This window comes from Pseudorca crassidens, chromosome 17 (assembly GCF_039906515.1).
Source record: "Pseudorca crassidens isolate mPseCra1 chromosome 17, mPseCra1.hap1, whole genome shotgun sequence".
Lineage (NCBI taxonomy): Eukaryota > Metazoa > Chordata > Mammalia > Artiodactyla > Delphinidae > Pseudorca > Pseudorca crassidens.
The window spans coordinates 80,684,832-80,703,619 of NC_090312.1; the positions used below are offsets into that span (position 1 = coordinate 80,684,832).

Sequence of the window (18,788 nt, forward strand, 5' to 3'; positions counted from 1 at the left end):
CACACCAGGATGTGAAGGGAGACTCACGCTCGTACACAGGAGGAGCTGGACACCCACAGAGGCACCCGGAGCCTGGGAGAGACACGCGTACACACACCCTGCAGGAGACAGACAGACGCCCAGAGAGGAGAGCGGGACACACAGGTACCCAGAGCGGGAGAGACGTGTCTACGCCCCCAGTTGGGAAAGCAAGACAGATTCGAAAGGGAGCTGGCACGTGGCGCACGTGCATACACGTGCGTGCACACGTAGAGATGGTGTGCGGAGAGGCGCACAGACACCCGCTGAGGAAGAGCACGTGCGCGCGCACAGAGTCCCCCGAGTCACAGAGACACGCAACTCACCTGCGCCTCCCGTGGCTGCGCTCGCACCCGGGGCCCCGGGTCGGGGGTGACGTGTTCTGACGCCCCCTGGGTTTTCCCGGAGAGAATCTCTGAGCGGACGTTATCATTTGACCTCTGTGCGGAGCTCACACGCCAGGCCGCCCTCAGGTCACAGCTGCATACGGAATGCCAGACTTCAGTGCCCTTAACCTCAGTAAAGGACTGAACGCTGCCGTACGTTCCCATCCAAGTTGCATTTCTCCGCGGGTAACGTGAGTGTCATCGCAACCGTCTCCCGGGTCCGGGAGTAGGATCGCCATGGCTGTGGCCGGGACTCTGCTCGCTACCGGCTTCCGGCCCTGGTGCACAGCTGGCTGGGACTTGCAGTGCTGGATGGCCTTGTTGCCCATTCGTGGAACTGGGTCTTGCTTGTCATGAAATCGCCCCTCACCTCTGCCCAGCGAGCGCACGGGAAGCCTCGGGAGATGCCAGCTCCTGGGCTGAAACAGTCGAAGCGGAGTCTCAGGTCGCGGCTTCCCACCCACCCATCGCTCCTCGGGGCCGCCCCTCCCGGCTTGGCTCCTGTCCCCACCGCGAGCCAGGCCTCCCTCACCTCCCCAGTGGGCCTCGCCCGCCACCTGCCTCCCTGTGCTGCTCCCATCTCATCACGGGGTCCAGGGAGCCTGGAAGCTTCTGTGGGAGCCCCGTGGAGAGCCAGGTGGGGAACTCGGAACAGCAGCGATCACCTGGCGTTACCAGGCTGTTACCAGGCGCTCCCTCCGCGCTTCCAGCCAGCGCGCTCACACCTGGCCACTCCTTCCAGGCTCATCACAAGGCCGTAGATGGGTGCTGAGCTCCTCGAGTTCCAGGAGGGAGAAAAGGAGGCTCAGAGGAGTAGCCAAGTACAAGTAGTAAACGAGAGGATGCACGGAAAAGACTCAGCATAGGACCTGGTTCAGATACGTGCTCAGACGGTCCTCATTGTCTATCAGCCCTGTCGACTCAGTTCTGCGAAATTCTACCTGACAATGGTAACAGCGATAATAGTTCCTCTAATAGAACTAGGACCTCTAAGAGTCCAATGGTCTAGTAATAGACAAGTATTAATTTGTTGCATGATTCATGTTTTCCTTTTATTTATATCCTACTGTAATATTTGATAGAATAGGAATATCTATTATTTTATGTTCTAATTAATACTAACCTATTAATAGCTAATAGTCTAATAGAGAGCTAATTAGAATTTATAATAGACATTAGGTAACTCTGCCCAGGTTCACTGAGAAGACTGAGTCTCTCAGGCTTGCCTGTCAGCAGCCTGTTCCCTGACCACCAACCCCATCTCTGCCCCCTCATCCCCTCTTTTCTTGGCTGCCGAGCAACTGTGCTCTCCTGCCCAAGGCTCACCATCTCTTTTCCTGTCCCATTGAGCATGGAAATGTGTTCACCCCACTGGCTCTTTTTCTCCGGCCAGTGGAGATGTTCAAGATTCTCCAGACCAAGCAGGTGGAAGCTGGTCTCTGCCACCTCCATCCATCCCGCCGTCCTTTCTCCTGCAGACCTTCGTGCCTTCACCTCCTTTCCCAGACCTCGCCACGTGGGGCTTCCACGTGCGTGAGCATGTCTGTGCACACGCACCACACACACACACCCCATCGCCAAGCCCGGCAGGTGCTCCCCTGTGCTGTGACTCGGGGCCCTTCCCCTGTGGGGCGCCTGCCGCCTTCGGGCCACTGTGTCCAGCCCCCTCCCAGCCCGATACAGTTCTCAGATCTTGCTAGACTGATTTGTCCTCTACCCTCATTACAGTTAAAAATGACCCAGTCATTGTATGCTAAATGATTGCTTGAAAGCCTGAATGTTGAAAACCCTCTCCCAGAATATTTATTTCTAGAAAATAATTTACATAGTTGAAAGGCCATGACTAATAAAGGTATTTGTTCCTGTTACTTTTACATCCTCTCAGACTCTGAGCAGTAATTGCCTGGCTTCAGTAGAGTGTGTAGAACGGTTGGTTGGCCTGTGACTCTGTGTCAGGATTTCAGAAACGATCTCATGGACTCCGTCCTTCACAGAAATTGTGAGAGTCAGAAACTGCATGTAAATCATTTCTGGCTTCGTCACCATCAGCACCCGCAGAGTTTGTAGGATATCACATATAGGTTTACTGTGGAGGTTAAGTTTAGTGCTGCCTTCAGAGATTTTTTTGGTACAAGTTCTTATTATAGAGTATTTCAAAAATACTGAAAAATCGAAAGTGGAGAGAACAGTAGAATGCATCCTCACCTACCCATAATCAGTGTCAGCAGTTATCACCTCAGTGACTAGGTCCTCCTACCCACACCCACCCCTTCTCCTGCCCACTCATTTAATACAAAATTCTTTCATGTCACTTGTATATTTTTGGTATGTACAAAATGTGCAGACTCTTTTTAAAGATATAATCACAGCACAACTGCCACATCCCGAGAGAACAATAATGCCTTCATGTCATCAAATACCTACTTAGTGTTCAAATCTCCACAGTTGTCTCTTAGGTTGTTTTTTAACAATTTGCATGATTCAAATCCAACAAGCCTGTTTATATAATCAGTTGACACATCTCTCAAGTCTATTTTGACCTCCAGGTTACCTGTTCCCTTCCCCCCACCTCTTAAAATTTCCATGTTGAAGAAGTGGGTTTTTCAGTTCGGTTTGGTTTTGATTTTGTCCCGTAGAGTTTCCCACAAGTCTGGATTTTGCTAATTGCATCCCTGTCGGGTTACTCGACGTGCTTCTGTGGCCCCTCATTTTGTGTAAGAATCAGGTTCTGCTTTTTGCCTCCAAACACGTTGAAGTCTCCTAGAAAGAAAAGTGGGGAAGCTGGAATGTGGAAGAAGTAAATTTTGAATGAAGTGCTACAAGCAATAAGAATGACATTGATATATGTGTGGTAAATCTAGATATGTGATCCCTTATTTCTGGTGGAATATTGACGTTCACATCGTCAAAAATGTGGTTCAATATTAGCAGGTATTTCCTTCTGGTATTTTTTTTCTTTCAACCTGTGTAATACTTTTGTAAACTGAATTGGGATCTTCCTTGTTTTGTATCCTAACACCGTATAAAGGTTATTTCCCGTGTACTTTTATGTACATATTCCTCAGAAGCTGGACTCCTTTGAATGAGCACCTTTGAATTCAGAGCATCCTTTGAATGAGCACCATATTTTACTTAGTCGTCCCTGTGGTCGGCCAGGTAGTTGATTCCTAGTCTTCACATAATGCAGTGATGGATGGTCTTGTGCATAAATCGTTATGTGCGTCTCAGGTTATTTTCTTTAGATAAATTCTTAGGCATGAATGAGTGGAGAAAATGATAAGTGCCGTCTTTTGCTCGGCAGTCGCGTGGCCAGTTTGACTTTTGGAAGTCGCCGTGGGAATGCACATTTCCTCAGCCCTCCCCAGCGTGGCCGTGACCACCGTCCATGCTTTTTTATTTCTCTGGTCTGTATTTATCTTTCATATCTTTTCCCCACTTAGCTGTCCCCTCTCGCCGCCGTCATTAATTTGCCTTTGACACCTGAGGCTGCTAATCTTCCCTGGGCCAAAAATCTCAGCCACCCAACCTGCTGTGGTTTTGCCTGAGAGACTGGCCCTGAGTGAGGGCAGGCACAGCGCCCACCTCCGTTCTGAAGTGTGTGATGCGCGTGCATCTGGGTGTTCAGAACCTGTGTTCCTTCTCTTTCTCTTGCTCCCCCTCTGTTTTAGGTCATGGATGTTGCAGCTTAAATGAAAGCTCATGGGAAGCTGAGGGGGGAGAAACTCACCTGCCAAACTCTGAGTTAATCGGAATTTGCAAAACACATAAATTAAGGGAGTAATTATTCACGTTACCCGACAATTCCTTTTCTAAAACTTAAGGATTCAGATTGGCACCTCTTTCGGTACCTTTCGCCATTTAACTATCTGGGGGGACGTCGGTTAGAAGTCGAAAGTCTTAGAAACATTCAAACGTCCTAATCAAGACGCTCTGAAATTACAGCACCTCCGAAGAATACCTCCCATTTGTATAACGCTCTACCACGTGTCATTGGCCCTTGAACCGCTGGCCTCTGCGACCAGGTGACTCAACGGCGGCCGCACGTGAGTGCGGAGTCGTCCTGAAGCGGCAGCGGAGCCCCAGGCCTGCCCCTCCGTGACTTGGTGCCGCAGCGCGGCCACGGCCAGCCCTGCCTCGGGACTGTCCCTCCTTCCCCGGGTCCCGCCCCCCAGCACCAAACTGCCGCAGCTCCTCAGGCTCAGCAGCCTGGTTTCCTGTGCCCGTGCTCACGTTGGCGGGTTCCCCTCACTGTTCTAAAGGAATCGGGCAGTTTGGGACTGATGGACGTTGCCCGGGGCTCTTCCGTGGCAAAGGACTTGATACGTCCACACGGAGGCAGAACCACACGGGGGAAACGGAGGACCAGAATAATCTTCAGAAACAACTTCAACACAACCTGCATTTGGGATGTTTTGAAAGGCCGTGTCCTCTGCTGGCTGGTCGTCGGGCACGTTCTCACGTCCTTTGACCACGTGGCCGGCGCCCGTTCCTCCTTGCAGACTGTGCCCCGGGGTCCCCTCTTCATGCAGCAGCCCTAGTTTCTGTCCCCTCTGTCCTCTGCCTGCACCCGGTTGTCCCACTCTGGCGTCTGCACACACCCCGTCCTCCTGTGTATTCTTTTTTTTTTTTTTTTTTTTTTGCGATACGCGGGCCTCTCACTGTTGTGGTCTCTCCCGTTGCGGAGCACAGGCTCCGGACGCGCAGGCTCAGCGGCCATGGCTCACGGGCCCAGCTGCTCCCGCGGCATGTGGGATCTTCCCGGACCGGGGCACGAACCCGTGTCCCCTGCATCGGCAGGCGGACTCGCAACCACTGCGCCACCAGGGAAGCCCCCTCCTGTGTATTCTTGTGTTCTGGGTGCCATCCCCTCTCATCCGTTGTTCTTTTTCTCTCAGCCTTTCCTTCTCTACCTGGTCCTTCCCGTCAGCCCTTAACGCGTCAAGCCTCTGCTGTTGTAAAAACAAGCAGCACGTGGTGACGGAAGGTTCTCTCTTTTTCTACCCCTCGCCCTCCAGCTGGTGCCGCTTCTCCAAAGAACAATACGTGCTGGGAGCCTCGGACTTCTCAGGTTCAGCTGATTCCTCAACCTCAGTGATCCATCCCGGTTCCTCCATCCCCTGACATAGTTCTTCCCAAGATTTTACTAAAAGCCTGTGTATCACTCACGCAAAAGGGAGTAGGATGTGGTCCTTACCTTGACCACTGTCTGCATGAATCACTCTCTTCCTGGTTTTTCCTCCTATTCAAGGACGTTCCCTCTGCGGGCCACCCTCTTCCGTCCATCCTGTAAAGGAGGAGTCCCTCCTCGAAGCCCTGTGTGTTGTAAGTGGCCTTCCTGCTGGGCCTCTGCTCTGTCCTCACCTGCCCTTCAGAGCCTTTGCTGCTTCTCCCTCGTCTGTCAGATAAGCTGCCGTTCAAGGTCTTCACCCGATCGGCTGTTTCTTAACATGGATAGTGTAGCCCTTACTGAGTGCTGGTCACTGCGGTATGTGCTCTACACACGACATCACTTATTCCCCATAACAACCCTGTAGGGTTTAATTATCTCACTTTTCAGCTGAGGAAACCCAAGCTGGGAAATGGTAAGTCATTCACCCAAGGGCTCACAGCTGGTCCCCTTGACCCCGTAATCGCAAGCCTGCCTTTCCCTCGCCTACTCGGCTTCCAAAAGCACAGGCCCTTCATAACCTCCTGGTCTCCTCCTAGCCTTGCCTTTCCCTAAGGTACCATTGGCTCCAGGCAAAAAGCAGTGACCACGCCTCCCCGTAGCCCCTTCTCCCCAGGCCGGGCGCTGTCCCCTGTCCTGCTCCCCACTCTGGGCCACACTCCAGCCTCTCCAGCCACTCTTGACAGGCCCACACCTCACCTCTCTCACCCCCAGTTTTTTTTTTTAGAGACTTTTTTTTTTACATTTTTAAAATAATTTTTATTGGAGTATAGTTGATGTACAACGTTGTGGTAGTTTCTGCTGTACAGCAAAGTGAATCAGTTCTACATATACACGTAGCCACTCTCTTTTAGATTCTTTTCCCATATAGCTCATTACAGAGTGTTGAGTAGAGTTCCCTGTGCTCTGCCGTAGGTCCTTATTAGTTGTCCAGTTTATGTACAGTAGTGCGTATTTATCGGTAAGTGTGTTCGGACATCCCATTCCCCCCTCTGTGCAGGTGGGGGGACTGCCCTCCTCTATGGAGGAAGACGAGATTTCTAGGCATGACCACCAGGTGGCACAGTGACTGCAGCATCCTGGTGTCGGTGAGCTTGGGCCAAGCCAAGACAGACAGCAGGTGCTCTTGGCTGCCGGGCCCCGAGGGAGACCCGAGAGAGTTTTCAGATTTACAGCATTCAGCCTATTCGTCGCCATTCACAAAGGCAGTCAAGGAGGGTGGACCACTGTGTTCCTTCACAGGTCCATGTGGCCAACAGGAGGGAAGGCTTCCCTCCTTCCCTTCTTCTCTTCCTCCTCCTCTTCGTTCAGCAAATATTTGAGCACCTCCTTTGTGCATCCACTGTTCTAGGTAGGAGGCATATGGAAGCAGATAAGAAAAGGCAAGATCTCAGCTCCGAGGGTGCTTACCCTGCGGCCTTCGCCGGGACCCCGTAGAAGATACTGGAGACAGAACCAGGAGTCTCTTTGCTCTTTTTGTTACTACCCCCAAAGCCCCTTTTTCCCTTTGCCTCCGGCGTGGATTGACCCCTAGTTTTATATTATCCAAATAGGTTTCAGTTTAAAAAGCAAAAGGACCACCAGTCAGTGTACTGTTGTGACTAATTTTGTTTTCTTGATGATTTTCTTTGGCCACTTGTGACCCTACTTCTCAGTTATCCCACTTAATCAAGAATTGACTGTGTTCTCTTTACAGTTAAAGATGTTAAGGTTCAGAAAGGCCACAAGGCATGTTAATGTTGCATAGGTTAATACACGAAGAAATACGTACTCAGGTCTCTGTATCATCACTCCATCATGTTCAGGATCAGTGCCAGTGAAGTTTTTGGCTTTTTTAATTTATTGAAGTCGAGTTGATTTACAGCGTTGTGTACATTTCTGCTGGACGGTAAAGTGATTCAGTTATGCACGTATATATTCTTTTTCATATTCTTTTCCATTACGGTTTATTATAGGATACTGAATAGAGTTCCCTGTGCTATAGAGCAGGACCTTGTTGTTTATCCATTCTGTACATCATAGTTTGCATCTGCTCATCCAAAACTCCCACTCCATCAATGCCAGTAAAGTTTTTAAAAATAAAAAGAAAAACAGGCAAGTCCAGGGTTGTGACAGGTACCTGTAGATAAATTTGGCAAACACTGCATTTTTGCTGGAGGGAGCTTGACAAGGTGGGCCCAGTGTAAATTATTGAGTTAAAATGACATCTAGTGTTTCGAAACATTTCCTCTGCACGGGATGAGCAGGAGTGTGAGAGGAATGCACGTACGATCACTTAGAAACCTCAGAGATCACGAGTTGCTTGTTTGAAGCTAGGGGGAGTTCCTGTCTGCTGGAGCAGCCCTCTTGGTGGGGTCAGCCTTCCCTGAGTACATGTGGACTGCCATCTCCTCCTGTGTCTTCCCTCCCTTTCTAATCCCTCCACCCGCCTGGCTCTGCAGCACGGCATTCAGTTCCCAAACCCTTGCCAACCCTGCTTCGGTTTCAGCAGAATGAGGGGAGGGGACGAATTCGAGATGCCACGTGACAGGGACATTCCCACGCTGCAGTGTGGAATGTTGGTTTACTACGTACTTTGATAAAGTAGCTGTTTTCTCTGATTTTTAGTAATCGTCATGTTTCCACAGGTGCATTAGAATCTTTGACCACGGTTCAGCCACAAGCAGGGGTCAGTCCACCATCCCCGGAAAGTCAGCAGTCACATATTCCCTGAAATGCCATTCAACACAACTCGCAAAGTGACTGCTGGCTCCGTGCAGATCGGTTTTGTTTATCAGTGACATGGGATTATCTGTGCCCATGACCACCATGAGATTTAGGCTACACCCCACCTCTCTCACAGAGACGAGGCGATCAAAAGTACACTGCTACCAAATACCAGTTTTCACATGAATCTCACATCACATGTGACGGGTTAGTGTTCTTCACTTGGAGTCCTGCACTTGTCTGTGCTTCGAAGATTCTGTTGGCTGTGATTCTATGTAGGAGCCTGTGCCAGAAAAGAAAAGAAAAAAAAAAAAAGAACCCTTATTTTCAAGTGCACATCTGGTCGTTTGGGGGCAGCACTAACTCCTGAGTCACCCACCGAATAGGAGAGTTTTGCATTTTGAGCCCTGAGAGCCCTGCTAGAGACCTCAGGTACGTCCCCTTGGTGAATTCTCACAGGACCGCACGGCGTTCATCCCCATCCTGCAGAGACACTAAATTGTCCGAAATTACACTTAGGTAAGGGTCCGGCAGGATTCAAACCCAGTTCTGATTCTCAAAAAGCGAGTCCTTTGCCTCTGTGCCACTGTTCCCCATACTCTGGCTCTGAACCGTGTAAGGCCTCACACTGATGGGTTTAAAATCCCTTTTTGTTAATTACCTATCAGCAAACACTGCAAAGGCTAAAGTGAGTTTATAATTGAGGAAGGTCACATTTCTTTTTTTTTTTAACTTTTTATTTTATGTGGGAGTAGAGCCGATTACCAATGTTGTGAGAGTTTCAGGTGCACAGCAAAGCGACCGGCCATACATATACATGTATCCACTCTCCCCCAAACTCCCCTCCCATCCAGGCTGCCACATAACATTGAGCAGAGTTCCCTGTGCTCTACAGTAGGTCCTTGTTGGGTATGCATTTTAAATATAGCCGTGTGTACATTGCCAATCCCAAACTCCCTAACTATCCCTTCCCCCCATCCTTCTCCCCTGGTAACCAGAAGCTCACTCTCTAAGTCTGTGAGTCTGTTTGTGTTTTATAAATAAGTTCATTCTTTTTAGATTCCTCATATAAGCGATGTCATATGATATTTCTCTTTCCCTGTCTGACTTACTTCACTCAGTATTACAATCTCTAGGTCCATCCATGTTGTTGCAAATGGCATTATTTCGTTCTTTTTTATGGATGAGTAGTATTCCATTGTATATATGTACCACATCTTCTTTATCCACTCCTCTGTCGATGGACACTTAGGTTGCTTCCATGTCTTGGCTATTGTGAACAGTGCTGCAATGAACATTGGGGTGCATGTATCCTTTTGGATCATGTTTTTCTCTGGATATATGCCCTGGAGTGGGATTGCAGGGTCAAGGTCACACTTCTTTTTAAAAAAAAAGAAATGCTAACCTAAAAAAGTTGATAGGAAAATCACCACTTAATTCTCTTTCGGAAGGCAACACGACACAGAAAGGTTGGCTGTTTGCCGCATAATCTAAAAACGTGGCTGGGGATGGGGGTGCGGGGAGCACATTATTCAGGCACCTACATTTAGGAGAATTTGTAAATCATGAGAATAATTTTTTTTTTTTTTTTTTTTTTTTTTTGCGGTACACGGGCCTCTCACCGCTGCGGCCTCTTCTGTTGCGGAGCACAGGCTCCGGACGCGCAGGCTCAGCGGCCATGGCTCACGGGCCTAGCCGCTCCGCGGCATGTGGGATCTTCCCAGACCGGGACACGAACCTGCATCCCCTGCAACGGCAGGCGGACTCTCAACCACTGAGCCACCAGGGAAGCCCCATGAGAATAATTTAAAATGTTCAGCCCTCGATAACATGAGTCGTACAGGACTCCTCCACTATCTCCAGCTTCGTTCTGTCTCTGTCACTCTTGGCTCCAAAAATAACCAATTGCCTGAAGTTATCCAGATCCACCAACAGTGTCCAACTCCCCACCTGCCATACCTGCCCAGGCTTGGCTAATTCTTACTCATACTTTTGTTGTCTTGGCTCAACAGTTACTTTAATTTTTTAATGACTCAAAGGCAGGCCTACCAGTCAGCACGACACTTTTCTTTTTTAAGGCTACCACTAATTAACATATTTAAAAGACCTGTACCCAGGCTGAAGTGAAACCCTCCAGTGAGTACTTCCTTTGGTATTTGATAAATGGAACCTATCCCAGAACTGTTTATTATTTGTACATCTCAGTTCCAGTTACAGTGTATTCCCGGAGCCTTTAAATCACGGAGCGTGATGTGCCAGTGTGTAAGGGACAGGTGAGCTGCGCTGGCCTCCTCCAAGGGCGGCAGCTGAGAATGTGGCTCTAAGAACTGCCTCGACATCTATCCTCTCTAGTAAGGATTCAATGTGACCCTTACAGTTAGGCCAGTAGCCCGCTCATCTTTTTTTTTTCCCCCTCCGCATGGGGAGAAAAGATTTTAGCCATTTTGTGTCATAACCCTCATAAAGGATTTAGTCATGAGTTTATCATCTCACAGAAAAGTGGAGTTTTTTTTTTTTTTGCAAACTTCAGTAAATTCATAAGAAGAGTTTGTTTCTTGGCCTCATCAATTTTAAGTTTCTCTCAGTACGAAAACTTGGCCTTTTTCATAACTTCAATGAAGTATAATTGATATTTAATACACTGCACATATTTAAAGTGTACAGTTTGCCAGGTTGCGACATACATCCCTGATACCATCACCACAACCAACATAGTGAACATAACCGTCATTCCCAAAAGTTTGCTCATGTCCCTTTGTGAGTGATGCCCCCCGATCCCACCCAGTCCCCAATAACTACTGAGCTGTTTCCCGTCACTCCAGGTTAGCTTGTATTTCCTAGAATCATATATAAATGGAGTCACGCGATATGTCCTCTTTGCTTCTGCCTGATTTCTTTCACTCCGCGTGATTATTCTGAGGTTCACCCATGTTACCGTGTGTATCAGTAGTATGTTCCTTTTCATTGCTGGTTATTAGTCTGTTGCATGAACCCGTTACAGCTTGACTATCCATTCACACATTGAGGGACATTTGGGTTGTATCTAGTTTTTTACTGTTACAAATAAGGCTGCTGTGAATATGCATGTATAAATCTTTGTATAGACATCTGTTCTCACATCTCCTGGGTAAATACTTAGGTGTGAAATGGCTGTGTCACATACTTAACTTTTCAAGAAACCGCCAAGCTTTTAAAAAGTGATTGTACATTTTTACCTTCTTGCCGGTATGAGTTAGACTTGTCTCACATACTCACCAGCACTTGATACAATCAGACGGTCACTTTTTCTTTGGTTTCTGGCTGCGTTGGGTCTTCGTTGCTGCGTGCGGGCTTTCTCTAGTTGCGGTGAGCGGGGTCTACTCTTGGTTGCGGTGTGCGGGCTTCTCATTGCGGTGGCTTCTCTTGCTGTGGAGCACGGGCTCTAGGCGCGCAAGCTTCAGTAGTTGTGGCACATGGGCTCAGTAGTTGTGGCTTGCGGGCTCTAGAGTGCGGGCTCAGTAGTTGTGGTGCACGGGCTTAGTTGCTCCGTGGCATGTGGGATCTTCCCAGACCAGGGATGGAACCCGTGTCCCCTGCATTGGCAGGCAGATTCCCAACCACTGCGACACCAGGGAAGTCCTTTTTTTTTTTTAATTGTAGTCATTCTAGTGTGTAGAAAGCAGTATTTCCTTGTGGTATGATTTGCATTTCCCTAGTGACCAGTGATGGTGCGCATCTTTTAATGTGCTTATTTGTCATCCATGTACCTTTATTGGTGAAATGTCGATTCACATAGTTTGCCCATGTTTTAACTGGGTTGTTTTATTATTGTTGAGTTTTGGAAGTTCTCTCTATAGCCTGAATACAACTTCTTTACACACGCTTAGCAAAGTTGTTCTTCTAGTCTTCTAGTGGCTTGTCTTTTCATTCTCTTAACATTGCCTTTTGAAGAGCAGTTTTAAAGTCTGATGGAATCTAATTTATCAATTTGTTATTTTATGGGTCGTGCTTTTAGTATTGCAACCAAGGAATATTTGACTGACTGAATGTCACAAGATGTTTATCTTTGTTTCCTCTTCGCATTTTTATAGTTTTGGGCTTTAAGTTTGTGTCCATGATCCATTTGTATATGGACTGAGGTATGCATCCAAGTTCTTTTTTTTCCCCCAAAAAAACCTTTTTTTTTTTTGTAAAAAGATTTTTTCTAATTATAAAAGTAAGACATTTGTAAAATACGGAAGAGTATAAAGCCTACATCTTGCTAATTTTTTAATAACTTACCGAGGTACATTTAAAGGTATTGTGGCGGAGTGGGGCGGAGTAGTTCTAAGTGTGACTTTACAAAATTGGAATCAGAGTATATTCCATGTCCTGCTTTTAAAAATTTGAGCATTATATCAGTGTTTAATCATGTGACTTAATGTTTTTTAAATGCATGTTTTTAATGGCTGTGTAGTTATCCTATCATATAGACATATGCTACTTTACCCCTTTTATTAGACATTATCAACTTTTATTCTTAAAATATGCCTGTACTTAAATCTTCGTTTCTCGGCTTTTTTCCTTATACTTTTAGAAATGATTTATCAGGTCACCATACATGTACGCTTAGCTTTTACTACCTATTTCCACAGTGTATTCCAGAAAAGTTTCAATGGTTTACACTCCCAACAGCAATAACTAAGACACTTAATTTTTTCAATTAATTTTAAAATCATTTTTTGAAGTAGAGTTGATTTACAATGTTATATTGGTTTCAGGTATGTAACAGTGATTCGATATTTTTATAGATTTTAATCTATTTCAAGTTATTATGAAATATTGGTTCTATGCCCTGTGCTGCGCATCACGTCCTTGTATCTTAAGAAATTTAATTTTTTATGGCAAGTGTGTTTCTGTGAAAGCCTCAGGGATGCCCCTGGACACCCCTCTCTTGTCCTCCACAGGGTCCCTCTAACCTCGGCTGCTGTCCCCAGGCCAAGCGCCTTGCTCTCCCTGCCTCCTTACCAGATGCACCCCTCTCGCTGGGCTCTGTGGACACTGGCCAAGTTAAGCAAACTCCTTGCATCGCTTACCCCTTTCACCAGAAAAAACTTGCCTGGTGAGTGCGCATCTGTCTTAGGTCTGCAATCATGGACGAGGAAAGCGTGTCCGTTTTCTTGGCCATGGTTTGTCTTGTCTCCGTTTCTCCCCTGCCTCTTTATCCTCAGCCCCGCAGCGTTCTCTGCTCTCTCCTGCCAGGCACCCCGACGCCGCCTCTAACCAGCGCCCTACCGTTTTTCTCCTCCAGCGCCCAGCTGTCTCCTCCTCGCTGCAAGTCCCTTGCTGGCCCTCCGCTGGCACCCACGTGGAGGTGCGTCCCGTCCTCCCGGCCCCGGCCTCTCACCGCCCGCCCCGCCCCACACTCTTCCTTGCTGGAGGCTGGTGTCCTCACGCCTGAGTGGTGACCTCTGTGCAGCAGTGGCAGGGGCGCTCCGGAACCCTTAGCAGCTCTGTCTTTTTGTGGGTTGTGCCACCTTTTCCTTCCTTCTCGATGCTCAGCCTGCCACTCGGCCTCTAAATGGCCTGGTTTGGTCCTACCGTGGTGGTCAGGAGGCTCCACCGGTAACGGGGTTGGCCCTGAGTGACAGGAGGCGACTCAGCCAGCTCTGCCCCCCACCCCCTGCATGTCCTCTGTCAGCACTGTCGGCTCACAGGCGGCCTCTCTCTGGGACAGGCTGCTTCTTGCTGGTTTTCAGCTCTGTGCTGTGTGCTCGTCCAGCACTGTTTCCTGCATCCCATTGAAGTCCCCGCCCCTGCACCTCCCCCGTACTTGTTCTCAGTGCCGTGGACCCCTTCACTGTCTCACACTTGCTTCTCATCGCTAGTACATGAGCGCGACGGTCCCTGCACTTTTCGCATCTGAACCCTTAGGACGGCTGTAACTGTGCAGCACGGGTCACCTTAGACTCTGTAATCCGCAGGGGTGACCTGTGAGTCCTGGCTAACTGGCATGCTCCCCACACCCCGTTTCCCATCTATGTTGTACATCCTTCAGGGCAAAAGTCCACGGTATTCTTCTCCTTTTCTGATCTTCTGTCACTTGTTTATACCATACAATGTTGCTTTTGCTGTCGAGTGGTCACCCTAATACCGCCTTAGGGCAGCTTTGACTTTAACCGTCACGCTGCTTGCCCTGACATAGGCGTCTTTCCTGTAGCTGCAGCTCCTGTGCACCTCGAGAACAGGGGCCCGTGTGTTTGCATCCCCAGTGATTCAGATCTGTGCCACATGGGATAGAGGCTAGTAACAGTTATCACGTCGGTGTCAGCTGTCTATCTTACTGGAGGGGTGGTCACATGTGGCTGCACGCTGACCCCGGGTCCAGGGAAGTGAAGCAGGTGGTTTCTGCACAGAGCTCCTGGGGCTCCTTTCTTTCCTGGTCAGCACCTGCAGGTGTAGGTCTTCATCACCTGCACAACATAAGGAAGCTCAGGACGAGCACACATTGGGTGCTTCAGAATTCATTTGGGGTTTTCTCTGTGTTGAAGACGGACTTGCCTGCCACCTGCGAATTCACTTTAAAACCAGTGGCCTCTTCGTGAAGAGCAGCTCAGCAGCTGGGCGATCGCCCCTCTCCTTGTTCTGCCTCTTCTTCGGGGTGCACCCCTCCCTGTGAACACACAGCCTGAGGGAAACACTCGTCCAGCAGGATTTCTCCCTCACCTGTTATTCAGAACAAAATATACAACCCAAGAGGTTTTTCTCAAAACTGTGTTACAGAGGAAATCATGGATGTGTCTAGAGTATCAATGAAGAAAATAAGCAGCAATTTTGAGAAACAGCAGTAAACTTGGAATAATATTTTACCGAATAAAAATACAAACAACCCAGATAATTTCATTGTGATTCGAGGGGAAGTAACTAAATCTAGGGATATTGATCTGTTTACTTTTCATTTTTCAACGTACTGTAAATATTTCATTTGATTCACATTTGTTCCTAACAGAATTTGAGATAGATTTTCCAATAAAGTATAAAGATGTGAATAAGTGATAATGAATTAAAAGAACCAATTTGGTTCATATGCCATTAGCCAAGCTGGGTCTGACTTTTGGAATTTCAAACTAACTCTTCTTTTCTTTTTAGGTTGCCTCTTGGTGCTGCCTTGACCGTATTTGGCACCCAGAATGCTTCATTCTGTGATGGTCTATTAATAAGGTTGCCTTGCTAGAGTTTGGAGCAGGGCCCCAGGTAGGTGGCTTTTATCATTATATGGCATGGCTTTCAAAGTGATCACTTATTCCAGCTTCTCAATAATCTAAGATATGACGTGAAAAGCTTTGAAAAGCCTGCCACATAATAAGCATGCCACTTACTATAATTTTAAGGTCCATCAAAATGTATCATGTTTAACAGGACGGCGTTAATACTTACAGAGTCTAATGGAAGGATTGGAATGGTGGCAACGAGCACTTTTTCCTTACCTTGTGCACAAAACGCAGAGCTGCTCTAAAAGCTGTTGGTCCATGTTCCCCAAATCACCCGCAGATAAACTCGTAAGCTCTTCCCTCTCCGAGTCTTGCCCAGCGTGATAGATTATCCCGTGGTGCCACTGTATCTCTTTCTGTCCACTGGGAAGGGTCTGGTTAACTCTGGGCAGGTGGGAGCTCGTTCCGCTGGCTGGGATGCGGCAGATGCTAGAACGAGGACCTCAGTGGGACAGCAGCAGTTTGCTGGCCTTGTCGGAAAGAGGACAACTCAGGCTTCTAGATTTCCCAGCCTGTAAGGTGCAGCTCAGTGGCACAGATCGAGGTGTAGCGATACTTGGAAACCCAGGCACACGTGGATATGGTACCAGGTAAGTTTGTCAGCGGGACCTCAAATGCAGGATGGAGGTTTAGGAACCTGGGCCCGGGCCAGAGGATGGGCTTGAGGCCCTGAACTCCACCGACGGCAGGCGGGCAGCACCCCGGAAAAGGAGGATGCAGCCGAGGCCGAGAGCCAGGCAGGGTCTCACAGTGCAGAGGGACAGAGTTCTGACCGGATAAAAGGCCCGTAAACTGAGCTGGTTGAAATTCTCTAATCTCAGCACACTGTGAAGAGTAAGCATGAAAATCAAGTCAGAATAAACTGTTAGTTGTTCGTATGTTGTAAGTATTCTTTAATTATATATGAAGATGTTAATGGTTTTTCAGTGTTACGGGTTATGGAGTTGTTTCTTTTTCTATTTCCTTGTAGTTTTTACACTCTCTTGTAATGAAGCTGTTTTTGAGCAGTTAGAGAAAGAAAAAATGTTTTCATTACTTTTACTTAGCCAACTCTGTTTATGCAGATTCTCTCCTTTTTCATTTCTCTTGTATCTGTAACCAGTCAAACATTTTCTCTGCCATCTTCAGTTTTCATCCCCCCATTTAATATCACAGGAAGAACATCCTCTTTAAAGATTTTGAACTTTACTTTGTTCCTTTTTCTTTCCCATAAAACCATTCATTTCCCGACAATAAGTCATAACGAGTACAGGTTCCATGTGCTCGCCGAGCTATGGAGCAGAACATTTGACAGCAGAAACGTTCTGAAAATCCAGGCCAACTGAGTGCCGCCCAGGGGGTGCCTCCCCGCCCGTCGGGTCCCCCGCGGGCCTGTGAGTGGATGTGCCCACGTCTCCCTAGCTTTAGACACCCACGGCCTCCCAGGGGCTGCAGTGCTCCCGTAGGTTTCCACCCCTGTGCCAGAACTAACAGCTTCATCCTATAGGGTTTGTCTTCTCAGCTTGCTTTTAAACTCATTTGAGGTTTCCAGAACCCTAAACCATGTTTACGTGCTTGCTTTGATTCCTGAAATTCCTTAAAGGGATTATAGTGTGTTCCACAAATACTCATCCAGTGTCACCACAGGCCAGGGCACCATGCCAGGGATGTGGGGTGACTGACGGTCTCCCTGCAGATGAATATACAGTCCCGGGGGAGAGACAGGTAATTGAAACATGAGTTTTACAATCCATGTTAGAGGTAAAAAGCTCAGAGAGGTAGAGTTCTGAAAAACTTCATTCTGGAAAAAGTTTATCCTCACTCAAGTAAAATCGGTCAAGCAATATAATTCTCGGTTCTCTTCTGATTGTGACACAGCTGGAGGGAGGGCACAGGTCCCCTGACCTGACAGTCTTGCCCAGAGCGGATCCCATTCACCTTCAACTCTGTGGGAATCAGTAGAAGTGGTCTTGCCCTGGACAGTCACACGGGTGCAGCTCGGGGAGGACAGGGTGATGGCACACGTAGAGCCTCCCCCGGGTGTGGGTTCCTCTGTCCTTACGTTGTCTGGTGCTCCCGAAGATTTTACACACACACACACACACACACACCCCTCACAACAGTTATGCCTTGTCTCGTGTACCACCGCACGGGCCTACGTTTAAAGTGCGCTTGACTTTGAGATGGCTTGAAACTAGTTCTTTGCATGAGCTTTTGTAACTAGGTGAAACTTTCTTTCCTCGCCCCTCTTGTTTTATGGTGCGCTATCTCTGCCTCCTGTTAAATGTATAGGTAGAGACAGACTGAGTGTGTATGCTTGGGAAGGTCAAACTTGAAGCCTGGGAGATGCTATATCTGCGATTTTAATAGCATTAGGCAGTTAGCCATTTATGAACAGAGGCACGCCCTCCAAATGTTTGGGGTCCTTCAGTGTGAACATTTTTATAGTCGGTGTCAAGCGTTTTTCTTAAAGCCCCAGTAATTTAAGGGGTCAGTGGTAAGAAAAACATAAAAACAACTCATCATAATTTGGGACACATGCAGTTTTCAGATTAGCTGAACTGCGAGCTGCCTACCTTATAATGCTAGCCTGAGCACCAGTATTTTGGAAATGCTTTATACAAAAAGAAAAAAAAGGAAAACCTCTAAAAATAGTTAACGTGTGATTAAGCAATCTTACTCTGTATTCAGATGTAATTGCGATGCTTTGTGCTCTCTCTGTCTCTCTCTCTCTGTCCCTCTCTGGCATCGTTTCTTTTGCACCATTCTGCTCTCATTTCCTGTTTGCAAATACTAATTGCCCATGTGAAGAGAATGAAAATACCCTGGTATACCGCCCATCTGTAGTTTTCAGGTTTTTTTATTTTGAAATGAATATACAACCATAGGAGGAAAAATCTCCCACACAGGAGTTAAAAGGAAATGCCTAACTTCTAAGTTATGGATCCTTAAAAGAGCTTTTAAAAGAGAAGAAAAATTTATAACCTAACGTGACATTTTTGCTCCGTAAAATAATTAACCAAGGAAAACATTTCCGAATTGAAAGATAAAATGTGTTTGAATAATCCATCTTCATCACATTGTCTCTTCATTTTTCTGGGGACGCTAGAAAATGAAATAAACAACCACACCCAGGCTCCAGGTGGCCCCCAAAGGAACCTCCTTGTCGTGCACATAAGAGAACTAATGTTGGAATTTGTTGATTCCACTTTGGAATTCATTGACTTTTTCCTCTTGGTTCCTAAAAACAAATAGGTCTGCTACTCCTTTCACATCTCTGTTGGCTTTCAGTATTTGTATATT

The 18,788-nt window shown here is 47.4% G+C and overlaps 1 protein-coding gene across 5 annotated transcripts in view; it reads left to right on the plus strand.

Moving 5' to 3' along the window:
* Window positions 1-18,788, plus strand: part of PLAG1 (PLAG1 zinc finger) — a 51,468-nt gene that overhangs the window by 17,111 nt on the left and 15,569 nt on the right. For 2 of the 5 annotated variants that reach the window (XM_067712300.1, XM_067712302.1), the window contains exon 2: window positions 15,385-15,489. The exons of the other annotated variants lie outside the window; for them this stretch is intronic. The gene's annotated coding sequence lies outside the window, so the exon portion shown is untranslated. The remainder of the gene's footprint in view (window positions 1-15,384; window positions 15,490-18,788) is intronic. 5 annotated transcript variants of the gene reach the window in all.